Genomic DNA, 17,292 nt, shown 5'->3' on the forward strand with positions numbered 1-17,292 from the left:
CCGCTTGAAGCCATGCACCCCACTCTTGCATTTCATTCCATTGTAGGAGTACCCAACCTTCGACCAACATAGAACAGGTTGTGTGTATAGAGCGTAGGGGAGTGCTGGAGTCAGTAGCATTAGGGAGTGCTGTTGGATACGGCAGTGGTAGACTTGGCAAAGTGGCCAGTTTGCTGCATTGCAGGTAGCCAACCAAATCAGCGCTAAATGCTAGCAAATCTTCATTCTGAATTAAAAAAGGTTAGTCATATCTATCTAAATCCGACCAGGGTGTGAACTTTGGCATGTTTGTATTCATAGTAAATTATCAAAAGTGCCTTATAAATAGCAAAAAGGCAAAAACACAGGTACAAAAAATGCAGCCCTACTTCCAACTGGTGTTTATTGAAAGGTTAGCAATATGCAGAAAAATATAGCAGTATGTAGACACACAAGTTTATGTCATCAATGTGGTACACTGCAAGTACTTTCCGTGTTCACACGACCTTTTCAAGCTATTAGAGTGACACATTTCAATAATGTTCCTCTTGACAAATTTCAAATATGCGGAGCAATACAGCAATAAAAGCTTGTTACTTCTGGACTTGAAGTACCAGTTTGTGTCTTGGGTGTGTTGCTAACTAAAGCCAGAGTGAAACTAGGCTAATGCTTTGCTCTGGCTTTAGTTAGCAGAACTAAGCTGGTCAGAAGAACTAAGCTGAAGTTCATCTTAGTAAGCTTGAGAAAGCCACCAACATGTGTAGCAAGTTGAGGCTAGATACAGTAGAACATCATTCATACATTTTGGAAAACAGCTTCAGGAGAAATATACCAAAAAAAAAGGAATCAACGAAGTCAATAAAAAATTTGGCAGTCTGAAGCGTTGTCGACATTTACCTGATGTGAGTTGTTGCAGCAAGAAATGCCAATGCACGCTAAGCTGGTAAGGCCTGACTGGCTCGAGACGTGCATTGGCATTCTTGCGACTTGTGTTTGTGTGCCTTGAATTCGTCCCTAGGTGAACAGCTTCCTTCAACGCTTCGCAATGGTCAACGCTTCACACAGGTCAATGCGTCGCACCTTATCTGGGATACTACAAATTACGCGACCGCCAAAACTAGACATGGGAGTACACAATGCGCATCAAGGCGTCAAGAGTTTCAGCTCTTGCTTTGCACTTGCCACAGATTACCTCCAAGATACAGCACATGGCCCGTGTATGATTGTGCGCGAGGAGTAGACGTGCATAATAGGGGGAGAGGGCAGATAGGTGCGCATTTCTCCACTCCCAGTGCATGCTGTGGAGATCGAGGTGCCTTCTTGTGCTTCGTCCCCCAGCTTGCGTGTTGTGCATAGTTTAACCTCCGGGAACTGCTACCCCAATGGCAACATGGCAGACACAGCTAGCGCGCTGCAGCTAATTTTGCTTCTTTTTCCCAGCATCAAGTCACCGCATGAGCACACATCACCCAGACGCGCCATGATTGGCCTCCCAAGTGGCAGGCCCTGGGCGCCCTCTCCACTCGAGTTCTCTTCCCCTCAGCTTCGTCACCGCAGCAGATGCTCACAGGCCCACAACAAGTTGGCTCTGTGGGACCTTTCCTCCTGCGAATTCTCGTCCTTGTGCTTGATGGACCACCACCTAGTTTAGTTAGCCTTTGTACAGCGGACATGAATACTCTATCGGCCTCGCTGTGAGCTTTTGCCTGTATGCGCCGTGACTGTCGCACTGCGGTGCAGCCCCACATAATTGGTGCCGAACTCGGTTTCATCATGGCCCTCGTTCTTGCTAGACCGCCGGCTATGGACTTGTCCTTTGACATGGACAATACCGACAGCATGAGGTACAGTCGCCTTGGCAACCCTCTGTTTTCAGCCACTGGGAGCAACCCTTTCTTTGGAAAGCCCTTGGTTAATGTCAACTGCTCGGTTGTTGTAGCCTTGCCAGTTATGGGTTTCCTCAGCTGTTAAAGATGTGCGCAGAGCAGGTTCTTGCTAGTCCCTCTGACGTGCTGTCCCTGCTCACTGGCTGCTTTTTGGTCCCGAACGCAGTTCAGTGCCCCATGAGGTACATCGGAGCCACTCTACTTAGATGTGAGCATGAGTACACTTGCTGGTGTCCTTTTGTTCTGAGCGTTGTTTACTGTGTCATGTGCCACATCGGAGCAGCCATGCTTAGATGCTCGCACAAATATGCTCACTGGCCTCCCTTTGTCCTGAGCATTGTTCACTGTGCCATGTGCTGCATTGGAGCCGCCTTGCTCTGCCGGTTCACTTGCGGGCATTTCCCTGCCCCGACCGCAGGCCATAGTCCCCTTCGTCGCACTTACGCCACTTTGCTTAGGCATTAACACAAATTTTCTCACCGGCCTCATCTTTGTCCCTAGTGCAGTTTAGTGCTCAAGGTGCCACATTGGAGCCACCCTGCTTAGGCATTGACATGCATCCGCTCACTGGCCTACTTTTGTTCCAAGTACCTTTCTCAAACACACATCCACTGAGGTGCAGCCTTCCCGCTCCGCCGTAGGTGCGTGCTCACTTGCTGGCCTGTCAGTGCGCCGCAGCTGAGCCTCCCTGCCTCGCTTTTGGTGCAAAACCACTCACTGGCCTCTCCTTGTCCCAAACTTAGCTAGTAGACAGTGTCGAGTGCGAGCCACCCTGCTCAGCCGACAATGCCGCTGCGCTTTCTGACTACCACTTACCTCATGCGCAGCTGAGTGTTCAACGCGCATGAGCCACCTCGTTCCACCGTCAAATCGTCTGTCAGTCAGTTGAAGCAATGCGGCTGGAGGACAGCGCAATGCTGGGCACTGTATTGCCCGTCCTGCTAACAGCCCCCGCTGCACGGTGTTACCAACTTCTCAGCCACCAAGCTCTCCCGATGGAGGAGTTTAGGATGCTTTTATGCATCGAATTTCTCCCTCCTGACTATGTGCGCTGCATGCATTGTGAGCTAGAGCTTCAGACCCAATGCCCCGACGAATTTCTGCTTGAGTGTGTCGGGGCTGTGCAGGTGCTATACCTTCTTGCTGACCCACGGCATCTGATGCCAAGAAGGTGGAGTGGTCCATCCGTCAAGCCCATCCAACCTTTGCCACTTCGGAGCACCCTTTATCATAACCGAAACGAGTTTGTCTCCAATGTGAAGCACATTCAGGACGACATACTGGCAGCGAGAGTATCTTACGCCTCTCTCGAACCTCGTTGTGCGTTGGCTGGTGGTGACTCGTCACCCCATAATTCTCCGAAATCCGAGGCAGCCTTGGCCCCGAGAGAGCAACGAAATGCGCATGACCTTTCTGACCATGCTTTCAACCTGTACTCGTACACCTGGATGCACTGTTCTGCCCTGCATAGCCAACGAGAATGGGAAACCCGTGCCCCTGCACATGAAGGGAAATCGTATCACGGTGCACCTTTGGCTAGTGAATTGAAACCACCTAGCACTAGAGACATGCCCAGATGCCCTTAATCGGTCTGAGGCATTGTCTGCTACTATTGTCATGAACGCGACTGTACTGCTCCGAACATGCAATGTGCACCTTCTGAAGCAAAAGCTTCTGCATCTGTCTGGACATGGTGTTCACATCATCACATCAAAAGTGCCGTTCATGTCGCGCCCGCGCTCTTCATGCCACTTAAACGCTATAATTGAGCTAGGTAATTGCCTGCGAAATTTTAACAAAAATATCACATGAACGTAAGCAATGTCGTGATAGTGCCACGTCATTGTTCACCTAGAAAGCACCCGCCGATATCTTTAAAACTTGTGAGGCCATCTATGAAACGTCTGACAGGCGTCTAGGACAGAGTGCATGTACATTGTCTGCTAGACCTACACATCAAAAAGCAAAAGCTAAATCTTGGAAACATAGGGGGAAATAGGCTAAGCTCCGATCATGTACCACCCCAGCTACCAGCATGAAATAGCCATATGTGATATGATATGATACCTGAAAAGCAAAATCCACCGGTTTACTACACATATAGTGATGAGCACGACAGATTTAGCAAAATGCATCAAGAAAAGCAAGCTTGTGCTGCTGATTTCTGTACTTGTCTCTTAAAAAGCATGAGGACCAAAGGGATCATGAAAAGCTTGCATAATGGCACACAAAGCACTGATGTAACAGACACAATACCGTATTTACTCGCATAAAGATCGCACTCGCGTAATGATCGCACCCCTAAAATTTGTCGTCAAAATTCGATTTTTTTTATTTCCCGCATAATGATCGCACCCCGAACTTGCCGCAGCGATACGTCGTGTGCTAAGTCTAGCGAATAATGATCGCACTTACCACCTGTCGAATGCTTCGCGAACGACTCTTTAAGACAAGCGAAGCGGCCTGCACGCACTAAACATTCTTAAGTAGATACCTCATTTCATTACTTTCATCACTTTCCGCACTTCCATGACAAAAGGAGGTGCAACCAAACTTGCCTTTATTATGGGTTGCCTTTATAATGGCTGATGTCATCAAAAACAATAAAGGCACATTTCGATTCTTTTCATCTGCTTTTGCACTCGTGAGCACGCAACAAATCGCGCGCGGCAATGACAGTAGCCACGTTTACTGTGATACGTTAATAGTGTATCCTATTCATGCGCCGACGCTTGTAACACAGCCAAGATATTTGCCCACCCTTAGCGGAAACGTGCCGTATTAGGATAGTAGTCAAGACAGATGCCGCAGTTTCCGCAGCATGCCCGTCCTGTTTCTATGTCACTGGCAGCTAAGCGCGCCCACCTGTTTCTGTCCCCTCAAAGTGGACATGGCTACGTTATTGCCGCAAACTTGCCGATATTAACGATAATATTCATCACTGATACGGAAGAAACTATTTCAATGCACGTAATGTACTCACGAGAAGAAAAAAACATCGCGTTCGGCGCGTTCGGCTTGCTCCGCCAGCCGCCATTTTTGTTTTGGTGTCCCGCACAAAAAAAAAAAAAACAATTTTTTTTCGCGGAAAATTTAACCTGCGGAATGATCGCACCCCTGAATTTGCGTCAATTTTTCTGACAAAAAAAGTGCGATAATTATGCGATTAAATGCGGTAGTTGAATGCACAATCCAGCTGTGCGCACAATCTATGCCATCTGTAATGCGTAAAAAATGCAGAAGCACACTACATCTTTCACAACATGCTGGTGAATGCCGCATGCATCTTTTTCAAACAGCCGTTGTCTGCTAGCTGCTTGCAATGAGCAAAAATCTGCTGGTAGCTCCGAGAATCCACGGATAGTCCATGACTTCCTGTCTGCAAAAAACAAACACGATTCTGGCAGCTCTTGGATTGTTGTGCAGAGCTTCCAAAGGCATACAAGCAAAACCGAATGCGAAACAGCAGTCCCAAGCATTCTGGGACTGTCAGGTCCCAGAATGCTTGGGACTTCTTCCCGGAGTGTCCTCAAACTGTCCACGGCTTTCAGTCTGACTAGTCCTGACATAAGGACATTTCATAGTCGCGTGATCCAGATCGGGGACTGTCCGATGTTTTACACGAGAGCACCGTAACCGGAAGTAATCCTTCTGACTGCTGTCGTCTGCTCATAGCTTCTCGAAGATAGCATCACTACTCAGCAGATTCATTATTGTGGCCTCCAAGATGGTGCAGCCTTGGAGGCCACGTCGGTGACACAACCATAACACATGCATAGTATAATCAGAGCCTGAGCACATAGAATGTGCTCGCAAAGTGCAGTTTACATCACAGTCTCGTTCTTCGTGCCACTTAACTGCTGTATTTAAGCTCTCTCATTGCCTGTGAAATTTAATCAGGATGCACGAGCATAAGCAATATTGCAGTTGTACCACATCGCTGTTCACGCAGAAAGAGTTTGCCGATATCCTTAAAGCTCATGAGACCGTCTCTGAAAGGCCCGATGCGTGTCTCGACTGGAGCATATTACACGCTCTACTAATCCCGCACATCAAAAATGAAGCGCTCGATTCACAACAGAAGTGATCAACACACGTGAACAGCAATTGGTGAAGCTCCTATTGTATACCATTCCAGCTACCGCTGAGAAACAGCCCACATATGTATTAGGACATGCTTCCTCGCACACCAGTTTCACTTACCTGAAAGGCAAAATCCACTTGCTTTCTACTCGTATAATAATGAGCATGACAGTTTTAATGAAACGTATCAAGAAATGCAGGCAGGTGTGCCTCATTGCTGTGCTTGTCTCTTTAAAATTTCAAAAAAGAAAAAAAAAAGAACACGAAGACTAAAGCTGCAGAATTACATGGTTATGTAGAGCTTGCCTAATGGTACACAAAGCCCCTATGTAACAGACGCTATAGCTGAGTGCACAATCTATGCCATCTGGAACGCACAAGTATGCACATGACTTCAGAAATATGTTCAGTAAAGTGGAAAGTTGGGCTAGTTGGTGAGTGATCATCATACCTTGCTGGTGAAGCAGCGCACTGACACGAACACAGTGAAGACAAACAGAAAAAGACGACACTCGCAGCGAGTGTCGACACTCGCAGACGACACTCGTCTGCGAGTGTCGTCTTCAAAGTGTCTTCATTCAAAGACGACACTCGCGGCGAGTGTCATCTTTTTCTGTTTGTCTTCACTGTGTCCGTGTCAGTGCGCTGCTTCAGCTTCAGAAATATGGTCTGTCGCTACTTTGCTCAATTGCTTTTCGCATTACAGATTACAGATTCGCAGATGAGTTTTGCCGCAATTTTTTTTTTGCCAATTACTCAAATGGCGCCTGTGACATGCCGATGTTTCCGTAGGTTTCTGAGTTATGAGGTGGCATAAGATGCATCCAGACACAATAGAGACCAGAAATTATTCCTTGAGCCCCCCTTGCGAGCACGAGCTTGGCGCCAATTTTTGTTCTTTTCTCCGTGCCAAGGTGTGAGATACGTACGCACCAAGCGTTGACTGGTAGCGCTCGTGAAATGCCCAGATTTTCAGATAAGTCTAAGTCATCCAGACTGCATTCAACACTAAATACACAACACATAACGTTCGCAATAGTAAAAAAGAAATGAACTATTTAACTTTTAACTATTTACAAGGGCAAGTGTTGTTGTCCTGTTCCCACATACGAAAAGTAAATACGATCACTGGCACTATACTGCACCATACATTGCACTGCATCCACACTGCATCTGACACATCTACAGCTTATTCCAAAGCACGAGGTTGTTCCATCAGGTAGGGCTTCAATTTCTCCACGTGCACAATGTCCATTCTCCTGTTACCAGTGAGTTCGATCTCGTAGTTAACAGGAGACGGTCTGTTCACTATCTTGTAAGGGCTGTTATACCACGTGGTCGATTTAACGCCGGACAGTGGAGCTTTAAGAAGCACTAGTTGTCCTCTTTCGAGCACAACGTCCTGACGGTTCTTGTTGAAGTAGTCCTTCTGTTTTTCTTGCACCAGTCTGGTGTACGCAACCGCAAGCTCTCTAGCTTTCTGCAGACTTTCGCGAACTACTGTGCCATAACTGCACTCTTCTTTCAGTTCTTCAAGTTCTCCTCTGCTGTAAACAACATCTAGTGGAAGCATTGGATCTCTACCATACACCAAGAAGAATGGAGTTTGGCAAACCGAGTCCTAGTACCCAGTGTTGTAGTAAAATACAATGTATGGGAGGAAGTACATTGGCCCCACTTTCCTCCTCCGGCAGTACTGATGGTAATCATCTGCTTGAGCTTTTGCACCAGCCATTCTCTGCAGGATGATATGTGGTAGTGGAAGCATGTGTGGTGCTGCAATGCTTGAAGTAAGCTTCAGTAGAACACGTCATCATTTGAGTACTGCGGTCTCTAGTCATTAATAATTGTGGCTGGGCATCCGTGCTTCTAGATGATTCTGCACTCAATGAACTTTTGAACTGCCATAGCCTCTATATTCCTCAAGGGTTTTGCCTCAACAAACTTTGTGAGGTAGTCAATGGCTGCGATGATATATTTATATCCTCTAGAGCTCTTGAAGGGTCCTGCTATGTCCATCCCAACTATATGGAAAGGGCTGTGCCCCTCTCTTGGTTGTAGTAACCCATAAGGCACCAATGTCGACATCTTCATCCTTTGACAAAGGTCACAGTTGCTCAATACCATTTAACATCTGTATAAAGCTTTGGCCAGTAGCATTCAGGCCTCCGCGCTTCGAAAGTTCTTTTGATGCCCACGTGGCCACCGTACCTTCCTTCATGCATTTCTCAAAGTGCCTCAGCCTGTCACTGAGAAGGAAGGCAGAGGAGAAATTGACTGCTGACCAGACCTTGATCTCATAAATACCTCCTTGTGCATAAAAAATCTGTTTTCGGCCTGTTTTTGTTGCTTCTTTGTGCCGAACGCACCAGTAGCAGATCCAGGACTACAGAATGTGTCCTGATGCTGTTCGTCACCCATGTTGCCACACTATCGCAATGATCGATGGGATACTGTAAGGATTTGGTTTTTCTCTGTAACAATGGCAGGTATCCTTGAGAAACAATCGAGTGCGCTGTGCAGGATTCTTGATTTGTAGGGTACGTCGAAGTTGAACTCCTGTAAAACCAGTGACCAACGAAGAAGACGTTAGTTACGTTCCTTGTAGTGCAAAATCCAGCAAAGGGCATGGTGGTCACTGGCAACTTGGAATTTGCAGCCTGTCAAGTAAAGTCACAACTGTTCTAATGCCTATTTCACGGCAAGGGCTTCCAGTTCCGTCGAAGTGTGATTAAGCTCTGCACCTTTAAGTGCCATGCTCAGGTGTAACACAGGGCAATATTGTCACTCTTCATCCTCTTGCAGCAACAGACCTCCTAAGCCAAGATGAGATGCATCTGTTTGTACTTGCACACTGTTGCAAATGGGTCGCAAGCCCCCAAGGGTAGCGTTGGCCTGGCGGCCTGGGGCACAGCTGGAAGCATCCGAAGGTCCTGACAAAGGATGAGTCGACGGCTAACAGAACAACTTGTTTATTCTAGCATCGCAAAAGAGTGGCCGGTCAGGTCGACCGAAGTGGAGAAACGGGAGAACACGTTACTCGACTGAATAAATCTAAGCTTCTCTCTTGGCGTCTGGGGGCAGCTGCTTTTATACTCTTGGAGTCGAGGGCAAGAAGGAACGGCCCGGAAGAGCGCACGGACACGTTGTGACAAGAAGTGACATATCCGCCGGGCCGGCGCTGGTCAGACCTCCTCGCTTCACAGTTGGGGAGCTCCTCTCCCTGGCTGCCGCGCCTTGACAAGTGTGGGCACCAACATGCACACACACACACGAAGACACGTGGCATTGCAACGTGCCTGGACACGCTTGGCAGCTGGGGCAGCGCTGAACTGGCCAAAATTTCCGCCGCTTTCCAACGAAGCCTCTGCGTCCGTTGCATCCGCGCCGGCTATACCGCACGTCGGAGGCGAATCGTAACAACACCGAATTCTGGCTTCTCTAAGAACAGCTTAAGGACAGGCAGCTGACACAAAGAGCAATTTAATATCTCAAATGCCACTTGCTGATTCTTGTCCCAGGAAAAAGTTGAATTCTTTAGGAGGGATCATAGAGGTCCAGTGATAACACTATAGTTAGGGATAATTATGCAAAAAAGAAGTGAGGCATGCAGACAGGACACAAGAGTAGAGAAGTGGACAACACTCTTGTGTCCTGTCTGTGCGCCTCACTTCTTTTTTGCATAATGAATCCTCACCAACTAGCTCAGCTTTCTGTCGTTCTAAGTTAGGGATAAATTTCCTGAAGTATGACGGAAGCCCCTAGAATGACTAGCGTTCCTGCACTGTTCGAGGAGGCGGGAACATCTGAACAGATGCCAGTTTCGATGTGTCAGGGCTTACACCATATTTTGTGGCAACATTCCCTACGTAATTAATAGTGGTGCAAAAGAAGCGAGACTTCTGTGGTTTAAACTTCAAAGCTGCTTTCTGGAACCTTGAAAAAATGTCCTTCAAGTGCGAAACGTGGTATTCAAACCTCCGACTGAAGACTATGCAATCGTCGATGTAGACAAGGGATTGTCGCACTCAATTCCATCAATGATTATATCCATGGCTCGTTAACACGTGAAAGGAGCACCTTTAAGGCCAGACGGCATCAGTAGGAATTCGTAGAGACCCCAAAATGTCACAAAAGCCGTTTTCTAGCTGTATGTGTTGCGGATGCATGGCTGTCTGATAAAAACCAGACACCAAGTTCATGACAGAAATGTACTTGCTCCCAATGAGTTCTGTTAGATATGGAGCTGTTTCCTGCTGCTTCGAGTTCCCCAGGACCACATCGAATCGCAGCACATTCCAGAGGAGCGCACGAGCCAACAAGTTTGTAAGCCGCCGGTAGCTATTCCCTGCTTGACTCTTCCAGAAAGCGAGGGGATAGCACGGCATTGTTGGAAGTAAAGTGGGTGCCAAACCAAGACGGCTGTGACGTACCGAGAAGGCCTGGCAGCGTCGCACCGGTCGCCTTTGAAGAAGACATTTGCTACCGCTGCGCGGCCGTAGCACCGGGAGCAGGTGGGCCCCCCGGACAATGGAGCATGAGCACCCCTCTCCTTCTCCTCCTTTGAAGAAGCGCATTGCCAGTCTGCGAGGCAAGACCGCAGGGGGATCAAGTGATCAAGCAAGGGGGCTCAAGCGGCGACTCTCTTCGCCGGGTATGACACCATCGCACGGGCGCCTACCATTGGCTGAAAGTGGCGTCATCTGAGCGGACTCTCCCATTGGCCAAACATGACGCGACTTCCAGTCCTCGAGGGGTTTAAAAGAGAGATTCCCTGATTCCCTGATTGACCTCTCTCGAACTTCTTGCCGCGGGCCGCAGCGTCCGAGTTGCTGCCGGCCCGTAATGACTGTACGACTGTTAATTGACGCTCACCTCTCTGTATATAATGTAAAATAAATACTCCCAAGTTTGGTTTTCATCCCGAAGTCCGTCCTCCAACCCCTACAGTTCCTGCAGGGCATCTTCAATATTGGAAAGAGATAAAAAATATCTTCAATCACTCTGTTGAGCCGCCAGTAATGGACGCACATACACGTTGTCCCGTTTTTCTTTGGTACTAGGACCAGCAGTGAAGCCCAAGGATTTCGACAATGCCGGACTACGTTGGCATTGATGAGGTCCTTGATCAAACTTTTGACAAGGTCACGCTGTGCAGGAGACAATCTGCGAGGCTGTTGGGAGATGGGCTTTTTATCCCCAGTTGGAATGCAATGTTACTCAACTTTGCAGGAGTGTTCATCTATACTTGATTGTGCAAAGCAAGCAGCATGTTACGCTGACAACTTCTTCACAACTTGCAGCTTACTTGAGGATAACATTGTTCCAATGTTAAAGTTGATGTCGCCAGTTTGGATTGAGCGATGCTGCGGGTCAACACCTGCATAAGCTGGTGGTTTATCAAGGTCCTCGGGAAAAGGCAGCCATGAAATTAGGAGAACCTGTTGAAATTCTTCTGCAGAGACTTCAATGTCCTCTATTCCACTTGCCTCTTCCATGATTCCAATTGTGATCTGAGATGGATGCAGGAGGCCTTGAGATGAACAGTTCATCAGCAAAACCTTCACTACTTTTTCTGATGCATCTGTAACCATGGGCTTCACAATGACTGAATAGCAGTCGTACAAGAGCTTGATCCCTGTGATGACCATCACACAATCTTTGTCTCTGGACATGTGATGCCAGTCCACTGGAACTAACTTTTGTGATAAAGCAGGTAGTGCTTGCTCCCTGTTGAGGTGGACCTTTTGTGACATCTGAGGAACAGACAAGGCAAAACTTTGTGAACCCCAGTCAGTGATGGTTGTTGAGGCCCATAGGGAGTCGTTGCCTAGAAGCACTCAGTCTTTAGATAACCACATAACCATGACAAATTCATGCTGCGCTGTCTGGCCGTCAACTGTTACAACAGTTTTGACTTGACCCAATTTTCTAAGTGATGCTCCTACCGAGTGCAGGGATGAAAGCCCAATAGTTAAGTGAATTTTCTTTACCTTCTCTTCTTACTTTCGTGGCACAGAGTGCCTCCAAGCTGGCGTAACCAGCTTACTTGGTAAAGAAAACTTTGCTTCAGCTGTCGTCGTTTCTCCTCTTCCATCAGAGATGGGACGCCATAGACATTGCACTTGGAGAATAGACTTTATGTACACAAATATACATTGACAGCTATTTACAATGGGTCTGACGTATCAACTCGACATAGCCGATAGTACATAGCACCGTTCGTACGTCAAGACCCTTGGGTTACACTGGGACCGGCGCCTTAACTCGGCAGAGCCGAAAGTGCAGAGCACCTTTCTTGCGCCCGGAACGCCTGTGAGAGGTCGGGAGCCAGGTTTTAAACCTTCGGTTGCCCCTCCCGAATCCCCTCACGGCAAATCACGACACCCCAGTGACCTGATTGGGTCAACTGGGCTGTCACTCATTGTGCACTCTCTCTCTCACCCTCTCCCTGCGTTCCTCGGAACATTCAGAGAGATAGAGGGAAAGAAAGTAACCACCAAACAACAAATAAACAAATAACATCCCAACCGTTTTGCCTCCGCGACATATATGGAAAAGTCTCCCGACACTTTGAAAAACACTTACGGGGAAACGGCCATCTGCGTCGCCCCGTCCTCGCGCCTTAACTAATCCCATCGCGCACTGCGTGCCGCAAAGGACACCCCTGCCGACGTGCGCCCGCCGATTAACAATGCCGTCTTGTGCATTGTTCGTCTCGTCTGGCGGGCCCGTAAAGCTAAGTGCACCGATGGATTTGTCTTGGTGGCGCCAGCCTACCTTTCAAGAGACTGCGCGTCGGGTCACCGATCCCTCGGGTTTTAAGCTGCCGCTTTGTACCCCCCCGGCATGACCATAGACGCCCTAACGACGCTTTTCCTGCACGCGTGACAGGTTAAAATGTACCGACGCGTCGGCGCGGGCTATCTGCCGTCAAAGAGCGTCTCCCGACTCATTACCAAAGCGCCCGGCTGGCTTTACTCTCGGCTAAGCCCGAAAACGGCGACCTCCCCCAATTCTAGGATGGGAAATGACCTCTCAGCGTTCATGCCGTTTGGCAACATCCTTTACAAGTTACTTTGAGTCTCTCAACTAGTGGTGCAGTAATCAAACTTTTAACAGCTCCTGAATCGAAGATACCTTTAAATGTTTGGGCATTGATGATGACAGGAATGGAAAAAATGTCCGCTTCAGTAGCACAAGATACCTACTCAATCACTGATGACTGCTCACGGGCATTGGCATCACCAGATTTCCCTGCTGTTTTGAACTGGTGGACACAAATTCCTGCTGCCACTTCAAAAATTCTGCAGTTAGCGGTAGATGACATTGTGTGACAAAATGTCCTTTTCTAAAGCAGTTCAAGCATAGTTTACGAATTCTGGAGGTATTCTCTTGAGATCTGTAAAAAACCTCCAGTGAATAATAAGTTGGATGCCTCGGAGACAGCTGCGCATTCGCATGTTGCCTTTGAAGCAGGTTTCGCTGTGGCACCTGGTTCTCTGAGGAACTGCTCGACTCTACGCTTTTTCTTGCGCTGACGATCCCGCATAGTCTTTCGAGGCGAACGCTTTTACCAAAATGGGGCATTTCACATACTGTGGTGTGGGTGGTTAAACTGCAACAAGAACTTTAATGTCTTCCTCAGAATTGCTGATCTGGTCAAAGCGCAGAAAAGAGTTTGTCATGTCATCCAGGTTGTTAAAATTCTTGTAAAGAAGTGTTTCTTGGCCTTGACTGAAAGCACAGCCTTGATCACCTGACACTTCTCCTGCTGCAATACTGAATAATTACATTGTTCCATGAGGTCCAACTTGTGGTATGTAAAAGGTCTGTACGCGACTCTCCAGCTCGTGTAGCTCCGAACATTTGCTGCTTAGAGGTTACATCACAATCTATGTTATAATGAAGGTGGAATGCTGCCTTCACATCAGCCCAAGTAGTGATATTGGGCACCTGTGCGGGGTGGCACATCCATCTGAAATTCTTAGCTGGGAGCCTGGAGATAATGAAGGGTATCACGACCTCTTCATGAACGCTGAAGGTTCTGAACCAAAAATGAACTTGAGGAAACCAGGTGGTGACATCCTTCCCAAGATGTGGTAACGAGCTAGCTGCAAAACTTGTCTGTTGCGAGCGCTTTCGCCCAATCCGATAGAAACGCATGAAGTAGCTTCGTTTTTAGCTTTGCCGCATTGGTTTTTTGAGCCGCGTTTAAGATTTATTGACACAACGCTCATCACCACATTTGTGCAGGATTCGGCATCTGAGTCCTCACGCTTTTTTGGCTCCACACTGTCGATGCATTCCACAATCAGAGTGAGTAAGTTGCAAAAGAAGTCCTGACTTGCCTGCAGCTGTGGGTCAAGAAGTGGCTTTGGTGCGTCAATTTCTTTGGTGGTGGCGTGTCCATCTGAAAACATTATTTTCAGTCCTTGCAGTTCGAAATGGAGCTGATCCACTGCAGTCCTTAGGGCACCTGCTTCAAACACAACTGCTCTGTAGGCTTCCACCCCTGTGGTGTCATCCAGCTGTTCGAACACATAGATGGAACACTGGGCGATCGCCATCTTGGGTTTACAGGGGTGACGCTGTCCTGTAGTCAGTGGTTCAACCAAAGGATCGGGCAGTGAGTGACGTCCCCACATGAAAAAGAAATAAACGTCTTCGTAACTCACCCCAAGCCGCTGGGTGCCAAATGTGACGTGCCGTTGTGGCCGTTGGTTTCTATGGGTTCCGGGGCGGCATGACATGCATCCAGGCACAGTGGAGACCAGGAAGGGATTGCAAGAGATAGAGACCGGAGCCTGTGTCTCCGATAGCTTGAATGGTGTGACCTTTGATGGCAAGGTGATCCCCAGATTGCCAGCCTTAGGAGAGGACATGTACCTGTTGGACCCCATTACACCCTCTCTGGTATCATCTTCAGCAGGCAAAAGCTACTAAAAGCTGTGGGGCTCTAGCACTTGCACTGGTTTTGCAATGCCCTTCCATTGCATTGCGTTTCCGAGGACTCTGTGTCCCTCTCCTCCCTGCCTGGACGGGATAGCACTTGGTCATAAAACACTTGTTACTTGGCTGTCATCCCACCCATGGGAAGGTCAATGGGCTTTACCCATTGGCCGACTTTTTGGTGGGATTCAGGCCCTGCTTGTGTGCGCCTCTGGGTACACGTGCACAAGATGGGGCATGAGGAGACCACATCCAGGTGTCAGAAGGTATGTGCTCCTTTCTGCCCGCAGTGGCCCCTTTGTCCGCCACAGTCCGGCTCGTTGAGATTCTGGCCTCGGCGCGCACGTGATCTCTCCTGTCACCTTGACGTCCTGAGGCAACACCTTCCGATCGCTCCCTTATCTGTTCTTCAATTTCCTTTTGTTTTCATTTTCTCTGCTGTGGAGGTGCACGATCGCAGGTGCTTGCTGAAAAATAGGCAGCCTTTTTCTGCTGGGTTCTATGTTCTTTGTTTTCTCTGTCCTGGTGCACTGTTAGCGGCTACCAGCGACCATTTCTCCATGTTTTGTGTCGCAGTTAGATTTAGATTCAGATGTGCTGCTTAAAATTGTGTTTGTATCGAACCTCAGCTTAATAAATGTTCTTTGTTCTTTCCGGAGTGTGTTAAGTACGCAGCATGAGTGCAGCCATCCCTAGTTTGCTGTCACCTGCACCTTGTCTGCTCTGCTGCCCGGACTACGATTGAGCCACTCCTTGCCATGGAGATGCCTGTCACCAGATCAGTGCAGTGACTTCAGCGATCGCCTGTGTGCAGCTTGCAACCCTTGGTGGCTAGGAAAAGAGCCGGCAGTTGCCAACGGCTACTACAGCTCTCGCTGGCAGGGCACGTCATCTCAAGCAGTGTCTGCTTGTGCCGACTAGTATGTCGCTGTTTCCAGGAGTCTAGCCTGGACTCGTGCCAACAAGTCTGCAGAGCTGCTGCTGTGACCAACGGATGCCAGCAGTGCACCCCAGAGGCATTGTAGGCATGCATGTTATGGACAGTGGTGACCATTTCCTCAGTGTGGCCATAGCTGCATCTACCTCTTGTTCACAAAGCATGCATTGAAATTAGACTGTGTGACATGTTGCACCGGAGTATGTAGTGGTTTGAGGTTGGGGGGGATGTGGGTGCGCTCGACTCTCACGCGTCTTCTGTTGTTATTTTCCCCGCATGGCTCTTGCATCTCCTGTAGTCTGGCTTCTCCGTGTAGCTAAGTGTTGGTGGTGGTCAGTGTGGTTACAGCTTATTACGAGAGATTGTGCCAGCGTCGCACTGCTAACGCCACCAAACAGCGGGGTTACTGGGGTGTGAAAGGGAGTAGGCTCTCCCTCTTTGGCTTGGGGCCGCTTGCCGACCGCAAGCGGCCAAGACATTTCGCGCACTCGCCCACCGTTCGTGGGACTGTCCGGCGAAAGGCTTAAGAGCAGGACACCGAAATGGACAAACACGATCATTCAAATGCGCCACCACTCGTGTGATCGTACATGCGAACGATTAGGTGTTGGTGTCCAGAATGGGAGCGAACATATTTACTCGCTATCCTGTCATGTGCGAGTCGAACTTCATCAACCTTTGCATGCCCGTCAGCATGTTCTATTTGTATTGATTGGGATAGCAGGCCTTGGTGTATGAAAGGTGCAATAAATGCCCTTTGATTGTTTGCACCACTGTGTTGTCATTCCTTTGTCCCAAGGTTGCGTGCGAGACCCTGCTCTTGTTACCTGAGAAATGCTTCACATAGCATATGGTCCCATGGCATGTGGTATCTGCATAATGTTTTTCATTTCTTTTGTGGTCCTCTAGCAGTGCACAGCCGGCTGGTGCATTGGCTTTGGTTTAAGCGCCAGTAACTCCCACTTCCCCAGTGGGCAATGTTGGCCATGTTACATAATGACAGTTATGACAAATAATTATGGCTCCCTCTTGAAATGCGTTAGAGCTAGGTTTTACTGCCGTGCTTTTCAATGAGGTTCCCAGAAATGTAAATTAAAAAGCCTCAGTTTATAAGGTGGAACCCTGTTTGCTAGCATGCCAAGCTTATCCTGAGAAATACCATTCATGATGTCCTTTCTGAGCTATTGCTTGGTCTTGTTAGAAACCTCCCTAAGGCCCCAAATAACTAAGTTATTACATTGAATATAGTTTTCAATGTAATCAATTTTGCTTGTCATGTTGTGAACGCTAGAACTGAAGCTGAATACCTCTTTCAGACTTTTCGAAAGCGTCTTTTGGATGTCGTAGCCATGACGCTTACTTGCTTGGCCTTCATTGATGATATTCCTCAGTTATTTTCATGTTGACCACCAAAGAAAAACTGCAACAAAGCAGCATTAATAGTTTGCAGGTTAC

General features: G+C 48.2%; 1 protein-coding gene across 12 annotated transcripts in view; it reads left to right on the forward strand.

Annotated features, from left to right (window-relative positions):
* Window positions 1-17,292, forward strand: part of LOC135897507 (intermembrane lipid transfer protein VPS13A-like) — a 1,023,564-nt gene that overhangs the window by 395,565 nt on the left and 610,707 nt on the right. The window lies entirely within an intron of this gene.

Source organism: Dermacentor albipictus, chromosome 5 (assembly GCF_038994185.2).
Source record: "Dermacentor albipictus isolate Rhodes 1998 colony chromosome 5, USDA_Dalb.pri_finalv2, whole genome shotgun sequence".
NCBI lineage: Eukaryota > Metazoa > Arthropoda > Arachnida > Ixodida > Ixodidae > Dermacentor > Dermacentor albipictus.